The 21,767-nt window shown below is 36.6% G+C and overlaps 1 long non-coding RNA gene across 1 annotated transcript; it reads left to right on the forward strand.

The window, feature by feature from the left end:
• Positions 1–18,885: 18,885 nt before the first annotated feature.
• LOC115923547 lies at positions 18,886–21,465 on the forward strand. Its single transcript, XR_004063960.1, has 4 exons — positions 18,886–19,126; positions 20,285–20,381; positions 20,667–20,909; positions 21,272–21,465. It is a non-coding gene; the product is annotated as an uncharacterized LOC115923547 (long non-coding RNA).
• The last annotated feature ends 302 nt before the right edge of the window (positions 21,466–21,767 follow it).

A 21,767-nucleotide genomic window follows, 5' to 3' on the forward strand; every position in this document is an offset into this window, starting at 1 on the left:
ATATATTTTGTATTTGATAAACAAAATTTTAAGCAAGGTCACTAGTAAAATAAGGTGTCTTAGTAGGTGTCATGAAAGATTTGTGATATTATGTACAGCTATTGTTTTATTGGTGTTCAATATCAATTCAAAATTACTATTGCATAATTTTAGAATTATTATTGGGAATGGCGCGGACGCCATTCTGGTGGCAGAGGGGAAGGTGTAACATGGTGGAATATTGCTCATGTAGTCCTTCTCTCTTCTTGTTGTATTCTCTCTCTCTCTCTCTCTCTCTCTCTCTCTTTCTCTCTCTCTCTCTCTCTATCTTTATCTTTGTCTCTTTCTGCTGTATCTTTCTTTGTCTTAATTTGTTATAGATGTATTTATAAAATGTGCTGGCATGTCTAGTTGAAGCTATCTATTGAAGCTATTATGTTCCCATGCTGGGGTATAGCCTTTATGACCCTATTGCCATTCACAGTATTAATCCATCCTGTTCGATACAATACTAGACTTTAATGCCATTCATAAATCTGTAATAATAGAGATTAAGCTCTATGAAAGGGGATTTAGATATCAGAAGGGCTCTTTGTGGTCATTCATGCTTTGTGACTATTCTTAGAAATATGCTCTTTGAAGATCACCTCATAGGACTGTGTCTTGGGCCATGAGTGGTGACCTTGAACCAATAAGAGTAGAGTTTTAGATTAGACCCCTTCCCCCTTTTTAAAGTAATGACCAATAAGATGATCGGAGGAAAAGTCAAGTATGAATGTTTAATGAGGTATAAAAGTAGTTTGCATGGATATTTTGATCACTTGGCTCCACCCCGACTTGGTCTCCTCTCCCTGTACCCCTGTCCTCCCATCTCCCTCAAGCTGTCCCTGAACTAACAACTAATTGCTGCATGTGAAAATCAACAAGTTCTGGACTCACAAAGTTATCGAAGTACAGCGTTGTTCAAGAAAGCCAAGTCACTTCAATCACCAAGTCGGGAATATTCAACTAATTATACAACATACTTCAAGGGAACCTAATCTGAAAGTGTCAGGAACTGATTCATAAGGAGGAACATTGATAGGAGGAACATTGATTGCAGATACGTCGGTAAATAGGTACCATTAACCCTATGCCAATTTGATGCTGTGTTCCTGATTTTGATCCTGAGTTCCTGAATTTGATCCTGTCGTCCTGATCCCGCAACTGTGTTCCCGATTCCGTTCCCGTCTTCGACGTCGTCATCTTTCCTGTTCCCATACCCGTAGCATCGTTGTCCATCTCTTCATCTCGTCTGCAACGGCCGAATCGGTACATCCACTCGAATCGCGAATAGTCTACCGCGCTGTATGTAAGTGGCCACGGTACTAACACTTTCTAACTAACCTCCCTCTCCCCAACCCTTAATGTCCCATTTATTTAGATTAACAAGTTAAGGCTTTTAAAGTATATTTTAGCTTAAGGTATATTTTGATATGAATGTATGTTGAAGAGAAGACAGAGATCTTCTGGATTATTGATACTATTTCCATGACATTGTTTGATAATAAATACTGTTAGAAGAGTAGTTGATACAGGTCAGTGATTGATAAATAAACATATATGACACCTTAAATATTATATCGTGTCCCAGCGCTTTTATTCTTTGACTTTATTTTAAATCGGTGGTCTATTTGAACTAACCCCTCCCCCGAGTGAAAGTCATAGCTAGCGGACCAATACAAAAACCTGATTTCACTCGGAGCTCGATTCTACTATTTCATTATAATAGAAGACGGCGTGGTGTGGGCGGTTAGAATCAGGTTAGGCACTGGTGAAAAAAAGGTTAAATGATCCCTGTTTAAATTTGGTCTTGTCTTTTCACAGATATCAATTCACAAGAACAGTTTGTTACCTAATACCAGAATTTATTATTGGATACCTGATGCTAGAATGCCAAATGGTACTGTGATCAATTTTCCATAAGCTTCAAGGTGACCATATGGTTTGAAACCTAGCAGGGAGTGGAGATGGTGCACATATTGTGTATGGGTATATGCTGATGATCCATGATAACCGTATGGTAGGAATACTCCAAGGGGTTAAGATGGTGCACATATTGTTTGACTGTATGACTCTGATGACCATACAGTAGGAATACTGCCAGTATGATGCACACATTGTGTGAGGGAATGATAATGGTAAATAAAGGTCACCATATATATGGTAGCAATAAACCTGGAAGGTGGAGATGTTGCACACAATGTGCCAAGATATATTACTAATGACTGTATGGTAGGAAAGCTCCAATAAAGTGGAAATGATGCACACATTATGTGGAAGTAAGACTGAAAGTAGGTTTTTTTTTTTATCACGGTATTGAAATAAATCAAACATAAAACAACATAATGCGAAGGGGATATAAATCACAGATTTCAATAATTAACACTGAAATCTAGTAGAATGACATCAACCCTATATATGGACTTCTTTCTACTACAGTGAAGAATACTTTAGTGACCATCTTTATATGAAAACCTGCTGTTTACAAAGACCATCATTTTGGTTTCTCTTAATCAATGTTTCTAAATGAAACCTGTACTCAAGGTATTTATACTAAAAAGACCATTTATATTGCTTCCCTTGAGTGCTCATAAACAGGTTTGACTTAATATAAGCACTTTGTATCTCATGGGAAAGTTGCTATACATATTGTTACTCTTGAAAATCACAGGAATTAATGATTTTTTTCTTCATTGAAAACCATTTATTCCGACCCATTTCACCCTTTAATGAATGCAACACCTTTATCTTCAGAGCCGCAGAGATCTGCGCCTAAAAGGTGGCACACATGATGTTAAAAGGTCAGTACAAGCAACACAACCCAGCGTGCTGTCAACTGTTTATCGGTGTTTCCTCGTCTTTCACGGACCGCGAAGATGCCATCCCGGGCCTGTACCCACAGCCGACACTCTTAAATGACAGGCAAACAAAACATTGTGGGCTCACTGAACTGGCTTGTAGATAGCATGTCAAAGGGGTTGTGCACTGCACTTGATATCTGTGCAATCACCATTGGGGCCGGCTATGGGAAGGTGCCTGATAAAACTTGTATTCTGGGATATGTTACAACTCTAGGGCATTACATGCACACACGGATATCATAAACATGGGGTGCGTTTCGGCACTCAGCATGCTCCCATGTACTTCATTATCTACTGAGTTGCAACATGACTACCCCTTATAAATGCACCTGCTAAGGCCTGCAATGGACTGGAAATGTAAATATACAAAATAAGTATATCACATTCTTTCATACCATTGTGCGGCTGGCAGAAGGGCGTCTATTATGCTAAACACATTAAGCAGAAATTCATTCACGTTTAAGTGTCTGTAAATTTAAAGATATTTGCTCATTTTATACAAAAACTACTCAAAATTAGGTGCATGAAGTTATCTTCCATTTTCACTAATCAATTACTGTCGTCGAAAAAGAGAATAATCCCTATTCTCTATGACCATCTGTTGAGGGCCAGGAGGGTGTTAAATCTTTGTAAAAGTATGTATATATGGGTTTAAAAAAAGGAAACAGATCAATCTGCAAACATAGGGCCTAGTACTGTTTAATGCTACGTTATTCTATATAATATGATTGATAAAACTCCATGTGCAAGCCATATTTCAAACAATATCTGTTTGGAGCCAGAAGGGTGTTAACTCATACACTTTAACACAGAGTGAATGCCCTTCTTGCTCTGAACATATGTAGTATTATCTGATGATATTCAGAAGGCATTCACTTCAAGTACAAGTAAAACGCTATAAGGTAATACCATTCTCGCTTGAAGCATGAGATTCTGATCTATGATCTGCTTTAACACTGGGATGACATGCCAAGTTATTTGGGTGGAGAAACTGACAACGCAACATATTGATAAGCTTGTGGCATGTTGAAGGGGATTATGTGAATAGATTAAATCTATGAAGGAATTATGGGGAAAGTAAAGACAAAATAAAAAGGCAGTGGGGAATGTGATTAGAGAGAGAGAGAGAGAGAGAGAGAGAGAGAGGGAGGGAGAGGAGAGAGAGAGAGAGAGAGAGAGAGAGAGAGAGAGAGAGAGAGAGCAGGTGAAAAGGTGACAAGAGAGAAAGGGTGAGAAGAAAAGTAAGACAAAGTGTGGAAAATTAGGAGAAAGAGAAAGAAAGACAAAAGGAGAAAAAAAAGGGAAAAAAGGAGAAAAAAAAGGAGAAAAAAAAGGAGAAAAAAGGAGAAAAAAGAGAGAGAAAAGGAAAGGAAGGGACAGAGAGAACACAAATGAGCTTGAGGACACGAATCATGGGCAAAAGATGGCATAAAACTGATCTGATTGATGAATTAAATTTGTCCGTAAAATAGCCGAAGCCCTAGATCCATATTCATCACGCCTGTCTCGTTGGCTGAACTATGATTATGCCTCCAGAGGTGGATTGGCAAAAATGATGTGACAAATTGATGAATATCCTTTGCCTCCAAACATTTTTTTTCACAAAAAAAAAGAAAATGGCCATTGTTCTTTTGGACATACAAGCAAAGCCCAATGCTCTGCTGATTAATTGATCACATAATTTCAATTCCAAAACTAAGGCATTGAAACATTTGATATGCAGCAAGACATTTGGCATGATTTATTGCTAAGCATCACCAAAACATAAGGAAAAAAGTATTTGGATTTATGGGACTCAATCGATTAATTCTATGAGTACAAGCTAAAGGCTTGTTCAGATATGACTCAAGAGAAAAATCACTGATTTTTTGTTGTTGAATGTGGAAATAAATGGCAACTTAATATATTCAGACCTGCCAACCTCTGGAGTTCAAAAACTGTATTCTTTATTCCAAAAAGTTGTATTCTTAAAAATAAACACGGACTGTTATGCGGATCAATGCCTCTTACAGTTCCTACATACAGGAAGAATTTTTTTTATGGATCATTGGATGAATATGCATGATTTCGTCACGACTGTTGAGTTTGATGAACCAATGAAAATCCCCAAATTGCCGATGTGAGATGCTTGTAGGATACTTTACAGGACAGAATGGACATTTTGCCATTGAAAATGGCACACACACAAACAAAAACACAAACAAAATATTTTTTTTTTAAATTGTATTTTATTGAGGAAAATCGTAGTGTCGTATTTGCTTCTAAAAATCTTACGAAATACGACTAAATCGTACTGGTTGGCAGGTCTGCATATTCACTGAGCTTTGTGTCATAAGAAAGGAAACTGAAAGTGTATAATACACTTGACATCATCATAAAAAAACGCCACTTGTAGGTTACAGATGCACATCTGAACAAGGCTTGAGCAACATGAGTGAAAATCTACTCTTTAAGGAGACTCATTTAGGATCGGACATCCACACTCACGAATAAAGGAATCAACTATGAATAGGGTCATTTAAACCACTACTTGGAGTAGTTTCAACTCCAAAATAAAGTAAGCCCTAATGTGACTCCTAATTCCTAAACAAATGGATTTCCACTCTCCTTTATTATCGTTTCAGTGTTTGTTATTATACATGTTCACTATCCATGTAGCAAACTGGTAAGGGAGAAATTATGACGCAAATTGACAAGAAATTGGTTCTGCAAACAAACGTAGACTGTATTCCATGGATGCCAGACAGAATTTATGAGAGGGTCTGAAAATCATCTGCAGTGAGCTATTTTGTGCCATAGAAAAGCCTGACATATGGCAAGAAAAGACTTGCAAGGATCTGAAATTCATGTTTTTGCCTGCAGGCCTTAAATTTCGTCATTTTTAGGGCAAGGCCAGTTTGGCCTCGAGTACCTCATATTTTTAAGGGCACCAAGGCCAAAATATTTTTACAAAAAGGGCATCGAGGCCAAAATATTTTACAAAAAGGGCATCGAGTACGAGGCCAAAAAAATTGTTTCTACTTTTGTTAGATGTCATGTGTATTTTATGAAACTTGTGTGGGATCAATTTCCCATGACTTTTAGCACCAGCTTCTTCACAGAATGTATAGAGGTCTACGGTACATACAAACAAGGCGGCGGCCCGCAAGCCTTAGATTTAGCAGCCAGGAGCAAGGGGCAATTTTTTTTTAAGTCGCCCTTTGCCACAGGAATTTATCAGAGCAAGGGGCAATTTTCCAAAAACAGATAGGCCCCTTATCTAATCATAAGTTCAAAGAGAGTTGTTAATTTCATAATGTGAATAGATCGAACGATCAATTTAATAACTTTTTAATCTTAACAATATGAACAGGAAAGATTGATTAAGAACATTAAACTTGCACATTAAACAGTATTCTAAAGTAACTAAAAATATTGATGAGCAAATGAATAAATAAATTGTCAATTTCACAAACATCGAAAGTCAGAAGGACTTGGCAAGTTTACCGGGCCGGGTATCCCAAATCAAAATCGCACCTCACACACAAACCTTCCGCCACTCTCTCGGTAGTAGGAGCAAATTTGAAGAAATTATCTTTTTAACTGTTGTATAGAAAGGTCTAGATAGGCCTAACTAATGAAATAAGATGTAAAAATGTCCTTATAGACATTCGACAGCTGAAAATGACACGCTCAGCTCAGTTGCGTAACGTGCATTCACGAAACCAAAATCGTTCCTCGCACACACACTCTCGCCACTTTTGGTGGGAAGCTGTCGGGCTGGAAGTTTGCCAGCGAAACCGATGCACCCTCGGAGACTCGCAGCGCGTAATTTTACCGGGACTCGAAACGTTCGTCTTGGGAGGCTGGCGGGGTAGCTTTTTGAAGCGAGGTCGGCTGGTGGCAAAATGAGAGTAATTACGATCGAGAACATCGTAGGTGTTCTTAACTTATTAATAAGATAATTCTAAATTCTATTTGAGATAAAATAATAAACTAGACCTACAAACAAACCTCGACAGATCTCTAATGACTATTTGAATGCTTGTTTATTTCTCCATTTGACGATTTGTTTTCTTGATCCTGCACCCTGGCCTTTGATTTGTACGTACGTACGTGCGTGCGTCAACAACATGCACCATATGCATATCATGCGATCGCATGAACGTACGTGCGCTAGCGCATTGCCTATATAATAACAAAGGGCGCATTTTCACGGCACTTGCGCCTTATTAAAGCACTAAATACGAAGCTAGAAGAGAGCTCGTGGGCGGCAAACTGTTCGTGATTCGTGTATTTTTTCTGTTCTAATAATTTATGGGCGCATTTTCACGGAAAACACTTGCGCCTTGCCGTCTAGTTTTAAGCGCAATTGGTGGTTTTATGTGCGCAAATTTAAAAAAAAAAGGGCACGTCCAGTTGGAAAAAAGGCACGTCGGCCAGTTTGAAAAAAAGGGCACGGCCTTTTTGGCCGTGAATTTATCTTTTTTTGGGAGGGCACCGCGGCCAGTCATAGGGGCATCGACGGCCTGGCCGTCGATGGCCGTCGATTAATTTAAGGCCTGTGCCTGAAAACTGGCATCCTCAGTGTTCTTCAAGATATGCTGGCCGTTAGATATCTAACACTACAGCGTATTGCTTCCAAAAGCTTTTCTATATTCTAACATCAAGTTAACATCCTTCTGACTCTCAGCGAAAGAAACAGTCTCTTCTGAATTTCTTTCTTCATTGATGATACTAAACTCATGCCACTGCTCCGAAGATCTCCTCAAAAAACAGGATAAAGCTTCCTGAGCATTCTACCCATCCCATATTACCTACCTACCCAACTGAACTGAACCGATATCACCAAATCCCATTACTTTGGGGAATGACTTTAAAATATTACAACCTGGGAGAGGGGGATATGAGCCATGAACGCGTACATCCATCATGATCATTAAGGAGGCAAAGATTACGCCGTAAATTTGTTATTGGTCTGACTCTAATGGATTCGAAATATGATTTAGCGTGATCCCACGACTGACAGTCTGCGATGTGCAATCATGGCATGTCTGGTTTCAGGTTCCGGGATAAGGGTAGATTGATTTTTGTTGTTTTGTTGTTTTTCACTTGGGTTCATGCTGAAAGTCCTTAACGTTAATGATGGATCTCCATAATTTGCGATATTACTTGGAAGTGATGAGATGAATTTTTGACCCAGATTGAATGGCGAAAAAAAAAAAATGATTAAAAAAAAAAAAAGAATCAATGAAAATGGACCCACAGGGTATGGATGTGGGGCACATCATCTATTGATATCCAGAAGTAGATTAACTCATATAAGTAGCCCTCCCAGCTCTAAACAGATTAATATTTCTTCTGGTAAACATACAATCCTTAATCTTTTAAAATCGAGTTAGTTTTGTTAAATTAGGGGTCAACAGGGGTCGACTTTGCCGCAGTTAAAGTGACAACATAATATGTGGACATGTTGGCTTTGCCTGTATAGTTTTCCAATTTTAATTTCTAGATTTCGAGTTTTCAGAGATCTGTTAATTCTCCTCTGACAGACACTAAAATAGCATTTCCTTAAAATTATTGTAATCTATGGCTTTCCGTTGATATAATTCATCTTTTCCATTTTGCTCTTCCAACAGGGTCTTTAAAATTAATGCCACCAAAAGTTTGTTTACAGAATATCCATTCAGTCTACTGGTACCTTCATACTACATTCATACTACAGGTACCTTCTTATCTCGTGTAAGACAACCTGTGCATTCATAACACCAAAGGCTACAGCATGATATGAATCAGTAACTGCAAGCATGTTTGTTTTCTTCTTCCATAACACGAATGGCAACTGAGCGCAACAAAGGTCCTAAGCATATTCACTGAGCTATGTCTTATACGATACAAAAATTTAATACGTGTTGCACTTGCGTCATCACAAGAAAACTGCCGTAGTTTAACGCTTCATATCCGAACAAGGCTTATATTAGCAGTGAACGTGTACATTACTTTGTTGATTAGCACTCCACCATGGTCACATGCATGATTAAAATAATTACATTACTGTCGGGCAAAGTGGAAATGTATAATGCAATTTCATTTGCTAATTTCAGCATTAAGCACCCATACATTTCTACACAGAGCTCATTCCTTTTAGGCACTCAACACAGACAATACGTCTCCATCTTCCCTTTTTTCCTCATCCCCTCCCCACCCCTCTCTCTCCCTTTTCTCTTTCACATGCACACGCATACTCCCGCACACACACACACACACACACACACACACACACACACAGGGAAACACACCCACACCCACACCTACAACACACACACCCACATCAACAACACACACACACACACCCACTCCCTTTTCCTGTTGTAGCCATTGCTTCAATCAATCACAACTACCGGTAATGCCTCAGTCACACCTTTGTGTATTTGGCTTGTGTATTGCTGCGTTTTTGTGGCAAGCTGTTCTAACATTTATTCCTATTTCTTGATATCAAGAAACGATTTTCTGTTGTAAAGCAATTGTAATTCATGATATCAAGAATTGAATTCTTGATATCAAAAAATAGGAATAAATGTTAAAATGGCTTGCCATAAATATGCAGCAATACGCAAGCCAAATACGCAAAGGTGTGACTGAGGCATAAAGTAAGAACTGCATGTATGCTACCATGATGAAATAGCACTTTATTTTCAAACATATCAACAATCATCTTTCCTCTCTAAAATAATTGATAAAATGCCTGCCTTACCTCCACATTTCATGCCCTGATGATAGAGGCCATAGAGCAACGATCCACAATGGTCACAGAATGTAGGACTGTTATAACTGTTCACTTTGAACTTGTGCTTGTTTCGAGGATCCTGTAGGAAAATACAAGTAAAAGGCAATGAAAATACAGGAAAAAAGCAATAATAATTTTTATAATAATAATTATTCTTTAAACAAAGCAGCCAAATCAAAGAAGCAGACCTGAGAAAAATTTTAAGAAATCAGACAGAAAGTAAGAGTGTTATAATTTTTTTTACAGTTTTAATCATTACATGTATAGGAACTTCAAATTGGATAAATTGGTATTGTCACAAGATGACTAAATCATAATTTTTTGTTGTTGCTCAAAAGATATGACTTCTGTTAAGGAATTGTTTTTTTTCAGGGTACCTATAATAACAAAATATCAATGGTACATCTTGATTAGTGCACCAAAGGAGAAGGAAGGAGAGAAGGAGAAAACAGAAATGAATGACATCTTGGTACACAACCAATGGGAGACTTTGTGCGTGACTACGTCAATCCACTGACAGAATTGCCAATTTGAAATTCTCATAGAATCAATCATCTCATAATTCAAACATTCATAACTTTGTTATTATTGGTCCAATTTATTTCTGTTTCTCTTGTGTCACTGCTTTCATAAAAATGAACTTAATACATAGGTTTCAATGCGCATTAAGTTTGAGAAATTAGAACGTTTACAATACATGTATGTCAAAATGTAGGATTGTTGTAACTGTACACTTTGTTCTTAATAGGATCCTGTCTCAATGTGATTAAAAATAGAAAGAGGATGAAGGGGGAACTAATATGTACAGCTCTCCCCGATCTTCAATAGATGCTTCAAAAACAAACATTTACAATAGTCACTAATTTTCACAAACACTAAAAAAATAGAGCCCCAATAAAATTAAAGGAAAATGTAATTTCATCCCAAGACAGGGAGGTGGTAAAGTAAGAATGAGTGGGAATGAGTGGACGTGAGGCTGGTAGACACAGAGACGAGATTTAGATTGATAAGACATGCTTACGTGCCTTTCAGGGGATAACAACCCTGTAATTTGGGCTCATCTCTACTTCCCACTGACGATCAAGTCGACCAAATGACGTACCTCATGACGACAGAGTTTCCCGTTCGACTGACTGCTACTATATCTTGCCCCATTAAAAGGGTATCACCCCTAATATAAACTATTTGCTTTGCCTAAATCTACAGGGCTTTGGCACGTGTCAGGTCGTGCCAGTCCTGTTTCCCTCACACCCACTTTCCCTAAAAATATGTTTGAAACATGCACAAAGTGTGAAATGACTCTATTTAAAAGTTGCATTTGTCACTGTTGTCTGTTTGATTGTACATGTTATTCTTTATAGATACGTACAAGGATGAGAAACTGGAATTATTCAATGCAGAAGCAATAATTTCTAGATCACAGTATGTTTCGAGATCCAAATCATTTTTAGTTTTAATAAATGACAATCTCCCTCTCTGTATGAATAAAGCATCCGTGCTTGCTAAGGGCAGATTTGATTAGCAGGTCAGACATGAAATCCACCCTCTGCCGCGTGAGTCAAAAAAAAGTTTACCCCTAGAAAATTTCTAATTATTTTAAAAATCATCTATGAACAGTAAATAATTATACATCTTATGAAAGAGTGTTTTATCCCAAATCATTTGGTATCATTTTTGTGTGGCATGTGTTCACGCTTGGAAGATCAGGAGGCATTGTTTGCGAGAGTGCAAATATCGACTTGCACCAAAGTGATGCCTACAGCATGTATTATGTTGGGATTAGCGGAGTGAGAGAATGAATTGAATGTATCAAATGAAATGCATTGCATATGCTTTTTGTAGAAGCAAGGTCACACACGTACACACACATGTTCGTTTATATTTGACATTCGATATCTAATATGTGTGGCATAATTAATTTTGTTAGGGATGTTATTTGGATCTGCAAAAACCAATTTAATAGAATGAATTGAATGTATCAAATGAACTGCATTGCATATGCTTTTTGTAGAAGCAAAGTCACACACGTACACACACATGCACACACATGTTCGTTGATATTCGATATTCGATATCTGATATGTGTGGCATGATTAATTTTGTTAGGGATGTTATATGGATCTGCAAAAACCGATTTAATACCCAAATCCCAATTGTTTTATTTAAACACCACATGAGCAACTTTGGCGCAAGTCGATTTTTGCAGTCTCGCAAACAATGCCTCCTGTTCATCCAAGCGTGAACACATACTACACAAAAATAATACCAAATGATTTGGGATAAAACACTCTTTCATAAGATGTATACCAATTTACTGTTCATAGACGATTTTTTAAATAATTAGCAATTTTCTAGGTGTAAACTTTTTTTTTGACTCACACTGTACACTTCCAAAAATGAAATTATACTCAGTCAGTCAAAATTGATAATTAAATAATGTCCACTATGACAACTATACTTCTCACTTCGATGCTCTGATCTAAATACAGCAATATAAACAAAACAATAGCCTGCAGTAGCTGAGAGGCGCAGCTAGTATTACACACGTTTATGAAATTGCTGGTGGCTAAAATCCTAGTTTGAATTAATAACCTGAAATTGAAACCGGCTTGGCCTCATTTCTAAGGGATCGTCTTGATCACCCTTGGCCTTTGTGGTTTAGTCCTCTTTAGCCCGAGTAGCCATTCTTACTCAAGAGAAAATTAACGAATTAACAATTTCACAAAATATAACAAATGATAATTGATTTGTAAACAATATCTTTTTCAGAGAAGATCATTACAAAGTTTTTTTGTTTTTGTATTCTAAGGTTTAAAAATGTGACAATAGACCCATGTACACACCCGAGAACCATTAAAAAAAAAAAAAAAAAAAAAAAATTATATATGTATTATTATTAAAAATAGTTTTTAAATAATTTTTTAATTGTCATTTATACTACTGGAAAAAACCTATGAGAAACTGTCAGAATTCAATAGTTCTGTGTTTTTGTGTGTGACTTGTGCGTATGCGCCACTTGTTGCTGCCCTGCATGCATTAGCATGGAAGCAAGGAGAGTAACATGAACAAACACCAGAATCAGATGTTTAGAGAGTGAGCATTTACACTGATAAAATACGGTGAAATTTCCGCCGGCGTTTAACAAAAACACACTCCAGAGGTGGGGTTTTTGATTTGGGTTTCTACTCATGTTTACCTGTAGTTGCTTAGCAACTTTCAACGAAACACTGGGATGTGAGAAATATCAAATGTTTTTGCTTGCAGTGCAAATGAAGCTATTGCCCGTTTGAAGCCAGAAGGGGTTTAATCTATTTACTTTACCATAGAGATAATGCCCTTCTGGTTGTAAATAGACGATGAGCTGATCTACATAAGATATGAAATCACGTATATTCAAAAGAAAAAAATATAACAGTCGGTAGTAGTATTTGAAAATGAAAATTCACTCGCCCTTTCAAAAATCTCAAATGTGAAACAAGACCGTTAGTAGAATTAGGGGCATACAAATGAAAATATATTATCAATTTAATGATTTACATATTTCTTATTAATGATCAAGCAAATGACATTGAGTATCAATATCCTAAAATCATAATTGGAATGCCAGATTTTACATCAACTCACTTGCTATCAAGTGAACAATGTCAATGTGTATTCAACAGAGAGGTAAAATGTAATACAATATGTATGTACACGTAAAGTACACATAAATTGCACGTATGCAGTCTACAGAAAACCCACTTTTAGACTTTCAATTCCACAGTCTTCTGATAATGCACCTAGACACAACAGCCAAATGCGATAGTCTTGATTTATTTTCTAGACCAATAAACAATGAAACGTGCAACATTCGCACCAGCCTGAATCGATATGTGAGTCATATTCCTACATTTGGCTCACATTACCAATTTCTATCATCTTGAGCACCGCAGACCACTGCACATGATATAATCAAACGCTTGAAGTGAAATGCTCATGGTACTATAGAATGCAGTGAGTGTATGAGTGTATTTCACCTTAGTAGAATGTGAATGACATTAATGACAATACTATAGAATACAATACCAATAGAATGTCAAATGATAGATTGAATAATTATGTGAATGACAAACATGAATTCCAATCTGAATGAGAACATGAATGACATTGTAAATGGCAATGTGAATATCAACATGAATGACAATGTGAATTCCAATGTGAATGATAACATGAATGACATTGTAAATGGCAATGTGAATGACATTGTAAATGGCAATGTGAATATCAACATGAATTACAATGTGAATGACAATGTGAATGCCATTGTGAATGCCATTGTGAATGCCAATGTGAATGCCATTGTGAATGCCAATGTGAATGACATTGTGAATGCCAATTTGAAGGTCGTTGTAAATGACATAAATAAAAATGGCAAGTTAAGGGACAGAGTGAAAGTTGATGAAACCCACATGTCCACTTCTGCCTGTATATCTATGTAGATAAAGTGGGCGACATGACATGTCTAACATGTACTCAAACCATACTGTGGGTTATTGAATATTGAGCATCAAATGATCGACAGCAAGCAAACAATAGTCAGCGAAACTTAATACACACATGATGGTAGTATTATTGTCAATTAACTCTTTGCCTACAGGGCAACTCCTGTTACCAAAGGCAATATATCATACACACGCAGATGGGCTCCAATGGGTTAAAATCAACAAGTATTATTCAAGTACAGCAATGACACCACCTGGTTAAATCAAGGGCAATCTTTGACACGCATAATATGTTAAAGGACTAATCAATTTATTAAACGAATGTTGAAAATCGGTCCCATAATTGGCAGGACTGGGAGGAAAGATTATATTGGCGCCAACAATGCTAGGAAATTTCTTTTGAAATTACTCTGTTAGTCCTGATGGTATTTACCATTTAAGGATTATACATACTGTAGTAGAATTATAAATATCTTAATGAAAATGAAAATCATATTTTGCTCTTTAAACTCTGAAAGGTTTCTTTGTACTTTCAGAAAGTATCAAACTTCCATCAATCAAGTCACCTGAGGCATCCCCTTTCATACTTGATTATTCAAATCTTGAATTTAAAGGTAAAGACCAGTATTGGAAACGCCCCAATTTCAAAAAATTAAATGGAAGCTCTTATTACCAATCATGTGAAAGAATATGTTTTGACTAATACATGATGATAAAATTTTTGTCGGGAAACCGCCTACTAATTGATATATTTGGTAAATTAGTTTATCTACATGGTCTGTGAGAGATAAACGCACGTGTTGCACACGTGTGCGTATAGTCCCATATACATCTTTCTGTGTACAGTGCTTGTAACTTTATGAAGACTGGGCCAAATTTCTTATCATTTTGATGATTCCAGAACCTTGCAGTACACACCAATATTTATATGCTAGATGATCAACCTTTTATCGATTCCACAATGTTTCTTTCACAATGCAATCGCATGACCATAACTGGTCTTTACCTTTAATAAACAAGAACTAGCTTTTTCTTTAAATATCTCTAAGTACCAAAAAGCACATAAGAAAGTACTGAAAACAAAAATAGAAATAACCATGTTTAAACCACCCATAAGGGTTGAAGGAGGAATAATCTTATACAAGTAATATAAACATATACCAGTACACAAACATAAATAGTTTCAGTTAACATCAATTTCTCTTCAGATAATAACTAATTTCATAAGAAAATGAGCCAATCTCTACAATTTGCTGGCAAACTAAATTCATATTACATTCTGAAGGCAGCTATTTTCGGTTAAGGAAATATTGTATCTATAGGGAGAAGCATGAATGACTGCAACGTTACACAACTCGCCTTCTCTCAACCAAATTAATGTTATCCTACCGTAGGGGGAGGAAGAAATTATTGATCCTAAACCCAGATTTTTTTTCTTTCTCTCTCTCTCCTCTCTCTCTCTCATGCTATCTCTTTACCTTCCAAGCCTTAAGACACTTCATAATTCCTCGCTTTGCCGAATTGATTTTTTCTCTGTTGGCTCATTTGGACGTCATATATGCAAAGGTTGTTTAAAGGCAGTTGTTGTTTGAGTAATCAAAATGACTGTATCTGAATAGTGCTGAAGAGAAAAACTGATAATTATGTGCTTCTCACTATTTGTAAGCAAACACTTTTAACGACCTACATGTACATGCTTAGGTGAATACATTTTCTATTGTCATTCAATTGTCTTTAAGATCTATTATACAATCACTGTATGCATAGGGGGAAAGGATTAGAATTTTCAGGAAGTCGGGGGAAAATTGCAGCTATGATTTGAAGAAATCCCAATTACAAATATCCAGTTTTAAAAAAAAAAATCCAAATTTCTCATAAATTAATATTTTTCGCCGCCATGATACTTCCAAGTTTTGGACTCATCTTTTTCTTCAAAACGGGTAAATTCAATGTTAATTTTATTTCAAAGGAAGATACTTTAAACCCAGTTTACTATCACTACAAGAAATTAATATATAAATTTAACTAAAAATTGTATAGCTTTGTTAAGTACATTTTTTTTAAAGTCTGAAAAATTGTATTAAGAAATGCTTTATAGCAAAACATTGGCCTCAGCCACGCTTTGAACAAAAACTCTATAAAGAATCAGGATCCACTTCTTAAATGAATGTATTAACTATTATTCAACTAAAACCATACAACTGGGTGAAGGCTTATCATGGCCATGCCCTGGTCATATCAACCCACCTCTTCAAAGTTAGTTAGATGTTTCTTTCTATCATACTTTTTTCTTTAAAAAGCCTGTGCCACTTTCACTACTACACAATGATTCTTTACACGTTTCTTTCTACGACTTTTGTTTAAATTTGCCCAAGTGTGAACAGGCTACAAAGCCTGCGTGCAAGGCTTCAACGTAATAACACTCGCACCCCCTGACATACGAGAAGCTTGCCTATTAGCTATCAACAGCTACGCACAGTTTAACACTTATGAATTTCTCATGCTCTCGGACTAAAATACCACCATGTAAACAAAAGGGTGAAACAGGATACTAGCTCCAGCGCAGGCTAAATAACCAATATCAAAAAAGAAATGAGTTGGTACAACCTGTCTATGCAACTCTTTCAAAGCATCTCTTTTCTAACTTTCCATCAAAAAAACCTTTTGATAACCAATGACCTTTCTTCTGTCACCTAGATCTTTTTCAGAATTCCTTACTCTCCCTCTTGCAGCAAAACACCTGAACCTGCCCCAAACTCGAGCTGATGAAGCCAGAAAGGGTTGGATGACTGTTTCTAGATTCTACATAAAAACAGCTTAGATTTCCATGTACATGTATATCATGACCTTTAGAAACCTTCTCAGATCTGCTTTTGGATTCAGTGTTTGTTCCTCTGAGAAAAAATCATACCAAAAGGGCATTAGCTTGTATACTTTTACATACACTTAAAATCTTTTAGGCTTTCACTAAACAAAAAGGTGTTGAAATTTCAGTGGGCATGCATGGAATGGTCTAATACTCCAGGGGTAAAAAGACACTCCTTGTTTTAACCCAGAGCAGAATAGTGCTGTTTTATTTTTTATCTTTAGATCCTGAATGCTATTGTACAGGAGCAGAAGGTGCAGAAATTGCTGTACAATTTGAGTCTAATTCTGTTGCAGTACATTGTGCCGTTCGTTCATGAACAGGAATGATTTAATCAAAAATAATCATTGAAATCTCAAATTGGCAACAAAGATTTAATTATTTTCTGTGTATGAATTAGTAATTTTCCCATATGTTACCAACATATTTTCTAGAATACCTAATAATTCCCTCAAGTTGACTACCCTACTAGAGCTTTGATAAACAAATGATACCTGCAATTTAAAAATATGTTAATTTTCCTAATTTTTTGATAATGTATGGGACAACAAATAAACATGTTCATATGCATTGGTTGGACTTGCCCAAAAACAATAGGAACTAGGATAGGGAGAGGGGCAAAAGAAGGTTGAGGGACATTTTTTTTTTCCTTGAAAAGAGAAAACTGCGCCTTTTCCGCGATTATGCATTCGGGTCGCGGCGACGGGCTCCTCGAGAGCCGAGTGTCACACCCCCTACCGGAATTGATGAAGTGCATTAGACTGTGTTATGCATGCATACAGGAGAAGGGCGCTTATCAAACTGGGCTGAAGCTGAAGCTGCAGGCCGGTCAGGGATGCATTATGATGCTAGGTGCTGTGTGAAAGCGCAAGTGTGTCCTTGGACTTGGTTTTTAAAGTGGAGCATCACACATTGTTCAAAGATCAAAATGGGGCAAACGAAACAAGATGGGTTTAAAAAAGCAATAGCTACATGTATTAAACAAGTTACTCAGGGCATTAAGAAATCAATTCGACTGTTGAGGATAAAATTCTAAAAGTGGATGCAAACTATGAAACATATTTTATACACTATTATATCTATCATAATTGAAAGGAAAAAAAACTACAACTGTTGCATCCACCTTGAAAACTGTCAACTATACATACATGTAGCAAACTCTCCCTTAGCACACAACTTCGAAAAGAAGACGCAAGCAATAAATTATTTCTGTGGGAGTGATTTTCCAGAAATAGTCAACCAATTAACTGTGCAGGTGGGCTCAGTAATCAGAAGGTTTGTTGAGTGGAGGTCACGATACATGTGAAAGAGCAACAGAATACGTAGAGGAAATTGATTGGGAAATATGACAGAGAATTGAGACACTTAGTTCAAAGGAAGGTGAATTTAAAGGTAAAGGACAAAATAGAGAAACATAGCGAGGAACAAGCTCGAGGAAGAAATACTGGTAGTTGTATACAGAATTTAAGAAACTGAAAAAGAAACTGAAGGATGAAAGCAAGGATGAAAGCAAGGATGCCAACAAGGAAATCAAGAGGATTTCAGACAAGCAATGTTCACAGGTCTATACATCAAATAAACAACAGAGAGAAATGGTGGGACAAGTAGGTCAAAGGTGAATGGAGAAGGAAGAAACGACAGAGAGGGGAAATAATCTGGAGAAAAGAAAGAAGGAGAAACGGAAGGAGGGAAAAGAGAAAGGTGAAAAGGGAAAAAGAAAGGAGAGAAAGAGAGATGGAATCAGAGAGAGAATAAAGAGAAGACTATTTACCCAAAAAAATGGTGAGAAAAGAGACAAATCGTCCCTGTTTTCACGAAGTGACGGTAGTGAGGAAAATCGCATACATTTTCACTTTTTATTTTTTTGCATTTTTGGACATCATTCACTAACATCTTGAACCTCACAAAATTTCAGATCATAATAATGTCTAATTATGTCGCTATGACGATGACGTAAACAAGAAAATGCATAGCAAAAGGATTTTCTGTTTTCACGAAGTGACGGCCAAGTACGCGCTTAACAGCCGTCAATTCGTGAAAACATCGTTTGCTCTTTTCCTGCTTTTAATATTTTCACGAAGTGACGGTAGTGAAAATTTCGCAGTTTGGAACAGTCACAGACCATGAAAAGGTGAGTTTTTAAACATTTTTTTAGGGTAAATTAATGTGGTACGCTCTTTTGATTCATTCTGATTCTTTGTAAGCCATAAATATGTCCATGAGCACAGAAATGTGTGAAAAATACACCGCCGTTCCACATTTCGCCCCATATACTTATTTTCATGTAAGTGAATAAAGGAGTGAAGTATCATGTGATCCAAAACTAAAAAGATCAAATTAGACTTAACAAATATGCATCTAGACTAAATAACTTAAGTGGAGAGTCTTTCTTATTTTGCTCCACACCAAATATTAATGCTATAAGGTTCTTTTTATATCTGCTTAAGTTATAAATTTGAACAAAGTTTTACAGAAAGTTAGAGAGTAGATCATCTAGACTCTAGAGACTAGAGTTTTACTTTTATTTTTTCAGTAATTTACTATTTAGCTAATTATAGATTTGATTTAGAGCCTAGAAATCTAGTTACTCTAGATCATCATTTTATAATTATCAGTTTATGTCAGCCACTACTCATCAATCTAGAATCTAGAGGTGAGTAGATCAGGATCTCGACAAGACTGAGACCTTTCTTGTAAGGCGCGCGTGCCTGGGGTTTAAGAAATTTCAGGGCTCCAAGCCCAAGGCCAACATCAACATGGCCAAGGGCAAAGGGAGTTATGAAAATTATCATCATGCTGAGCTGAGATGACCTGGGATGTAGCCCCTCCTGGTTAACTGTTAGTGTTAGGGAATTCAATGATTTGCCTTTCAAGCAAAGAAGGACATGGATGAACATTTAATTAAAAATTGAAAATTAGATACGGTCCTGCCCTGAAAATGAATAAATGGCACCATCCGAAAAAGGAATACTTTTTTTTTGAGACTGAAGTAATCATGAGTAGTCTACCTTTTGGGGAACAATGTCCACATGGTTAGCTTAGTTTCTCTCGTTATCTGTACTCTGTGTCTGTTATATTCAAAGGCAGCACTTTACTTTAGTACCCTTGGTCCCTCACCCTATACGAAAATTATTTTAAACAATTGTTCTTGATACCAGCAAATGTTGCCCAACTCCACTTCGTGTTTTAAAGAATTTTCCAAGCAAGCACCATACCAGATGATGTACATGTCTCACTACCTACACTTCAGTGGTAATGAAATTATGATGATGTTTTTGCTTTCACTTAGTTTCAGATGCAGTAGATACAATTTGCTCTTATATGAAGGAAGCACTGGGAAAGTACATCTACTTTTCAAGAATGCCACAGGCCAGACACAAATCCAGGTGAGAATAGTTTCATGATCTGTTCAAGAAAATCACACTTTAGCAGCAAAGTACGAAAGCACACTCACTGCTTATGTGCATAGGGGTAGTTGTTGTTTGGTAGGGGCAATTGGAAAATTCTATTTTGGGGTAATGGGGGCAATTGAAAACTTCTGTTTGGGGTCAGTTATGCCTATTAATTAATTTGATGTACAAAAGATAATATTGGATTCATTTCCTTACCTCTGCTTGCAAAAAAATGAAAGAAAATAACTTGTAATTATTTCTTTCATTCTACAAAATTAGATTGGATACAGGGACCGACATGCTGGTAAGATGGGTCCTTGATAATTCACTGAACACAGAGCTGCAGATGTGACTCGGCATAGTGACCTAAGAGTGGGAGCGGTATGGAACCGTTGAAGCAATTCACCGAACACAGTCAGAGCTGCATGTGTGACTTGGCATGGTGACCCTTAAAGTCTCCTGACGGCTCCGATTGCGATTCTGATGATGACCCATTGTCTATGCTTGTGAGCGAGTCAAAAGGTATCTTTTTTCCTTCTTGATTTTTTCCCAATAGTTAAAATTTAAGATATTCTTAATTGTTTTTAATGCTTAGGTCTCTTAGTTAAGGGAATGAGTGGTCCTATCGAGGTCAGCATTATTTTTTTTTAAATCCTTATAAAAAAATTCCAATACTAAGGTGATACCACATAAAGTATTTAAGTTATTAAGAGACTCTCTAAAATTGGGTACCAAAACTACACATAATAATTTTGCCCAATCATAATGCACTGTAAAGTTTCCCTTTCATAATTGAAATTCTGATAATGATTTTTTATTGATTTTGACTTGGACTTTTTTTATTATGATTTTTCTTTCTCTTATTTCCTTTTACTTTCAAGCAGTCTAGATCAAGGATCTTCTCTGCTTCAACCACTATCGCTTGGATGACATTATGTGTGAAGAAACTTGAAGGACTTGTGTTGAAGGGCATGCTTGAGAAACTAGAACCAATTACATTGATAGTTTTGGCAATGCTTCAATGTTTCAATACCTCAATCTCTCTTTTATACTGTTTGATTTTAAACATTTTGAATATCATAAATGAAGCAAACTCCACTCATAATTGTAATTGTGTGTACTAGTAATTACAATGAAATGGATTGATTATAAAATCAATGAATTGATTTAAAGCAAACTGGTAACATTTTCCATGAGTTCTGAAACAATTAACTGAATGGTCGTACAGGTGTCAGTTTTCTGTTACAGTATTGTAATGAACTCCTGCAAACATAAATCTTTAATATTCAAATGTATAGCTCAGAACTGCTATTTATCAGGTATACCTACCTCGATCAGTAATGCATATTAGAGTTTTCGATTCCAGTTCCATGAATCCTC

The sequence above is a fragment of the Strongylocentrotus purpuratus genome, unplaced genomic scaffold (assembly GCF_000002235.5).
Source record: "Strongylocentrotus purpuratus isolate Spur 01 unplaced genomic scaffold, Spur_5.0 spur5_scaffold_14, whole genome shotgun sequence".
NCBI lineage: Eukaryota > Metazoa > Echinodermata > Echinoidea > Camarodonta > Strongylocentrotidae > Strongylocentrotus > Strongylocentrotus purpuratus.